Genomic DNA, 1865 nt, shown 5'->3' on the forward strand with positions numbered 1-1865 from the left:
GTCACTTTCAGATCATTTTACAGCATGCTACCCCCCGAGCCGCCACCAGCCCCCATCCACTGACTAGACACGGCTGGTGTCACTTTCAGATCGTTTTACAGCGTGTTACCCCCCCAGCCGCCACCAGCCCCTATCGGCATCTCCCCCCACATCCCTGACTAGACATGGCCGGTGTCACTTTCAGATCATTTTCCAGCATGTTACCTTGGGGATGGGGAGTGGCTTTCTCATTTCAACTTCCTCATTTCCCCCCCAACTTCCCAGAACCACAGAAAGGTTCAGGGGAGCCCCAAGCTGAGGAGTACTTCCCTCTCTGGGTCTCCAAGTGCTTTCTTTCACACTGCAACAGGTATCCTAGCAAGAAGAACTGCTGAGGGGAAGTAAAAATGGCTGGCTTGGTGTGGTGACTCATGCCTGTGATCCCAGTGCTTTGGGAGGCTAAGGTGGGTGGATCACTTGAGTTCAAGGCTGCAGTGAGCTATGATCGTGCCACTGCACTCCAGCCTGGGCAACATGTCTCTAGAATTTTCTTTTTTTTTTGAGACGGAGTCTTGCTCTGTTACCAGACTAGAGAGCAGTGGTGCGATCTCGGCTCATTGCAACTTCCGCCTCCTGGGTTCAAGCGATCCTCCTGCCTCAGCCTCTCGAGTAGCTGGGACTACAGGCATGCACCACCATGCCCAGCTATGTTTTTGTATTTTTAGTAGAGACGGGGTTTCACCATGTTAGCCAGGACGGTCTCGATCTCTTGACCTCGTGATCGGCCTGCCTCAGCCTCCCAAAGTGCTGGGATTACAGGCATGAGCCACAGCGCCCGGCCAAATTTTTTTTTTTTAATTTGGCGTGGTGGCACCTAGCTACTCGGGAGGCTGAGGCAAGAGGATCACTTGAGCCCAGGAGTTTGCAAGGCTGCATTAAGCTATGATCCTGCCACTGCACTCCAGTCTGGGCAACAGAGAAAGACCCTCTCAATAAAACAAAACAAAACAAAACAAAATGGCGGGGAATCCACCCAATGCCAAGTTGTGTGGGCAGCCAATCCACATGGGTCTAGATACCAATTTTGCCTTGTACGTGCCTGGTGTGACCTTGAGCTGGTTTCTTCACCTCCCTGGCCCTGGTTCCCTCTGCGCTGCTATTCTGCAGGGTGCTGGTAAGGAGAGCAGTGCATGTACACGCTGGGCCCACACAGGCCCCATCAGAGGGTGCCGTGCACAGCCTGGTGCCAGTCAGGGCACAAAGACACCCACGGAAGAGGCAGTCCCTCTCTTCCTCCCAGGCTGCACCCTAGAATGCTGAGACTCCAGAGTGGAGCCCCCCCGAGCCATCTATACTTCTGCCGGGAACTCTAAGGCATCTTCAGCCCAACGAGACCAAAACAAGCCCCTACGTCAGTGCATGGTGCCACCATCCTCCCGGGCCCTCCAGCCAGAACCCCAGGAGCTGAAACCCTTGCCTCCTCTTTCTCTCACCCCTAAATCCAGTTCCAGAGTAAGTCTTGGAGCTGTGTATACTTCCAGAACGCCCCAGTGCTGGTCCACACATCTGTCTTCAGCACCTGCCCCTCTAGTCCTGGGCCCTGGCCACTCCCCAAGTGCCCTCTGGCCCCTTTGCCTCCTACGTCCAGGCTCTCCTGGCAGCCAGAGGCAACCCCCCACGCCATTTTTTTGAGACGGAGTCTCACTCTGTTGCCCGGGCTGGAGTGCAGTGGCGCAATCTCATCTCACTGTAATTTCCACCTCCCGGGTTCAAGCGATTCTCCTGCCTCAGCCTCCTGAGCAGCTGGGATTACAGGCACCCACCATCACACCCAGTTAATTGTTATAATTTTTTTTTTGTTTTAGTAAAGATTTTTTTTTTTTTTT

This window comes from Colobus angolensis, unplaced genomic scaffold (genome assembly GCF_000951035.1).
Source record: "Colobus angolensis palliatus isolate OR3802 unplaced genomic scaffold, Cang.pa_1.0 Scaffold36, whole genome shotgun sequence".
Taxonomy (NCBI): domain Eukaryota; kingdom Metazoa; phylum Chordata; class Mammalia; order Primates; family Cercopithecidae; genus Colobus; species Colobus angolensis.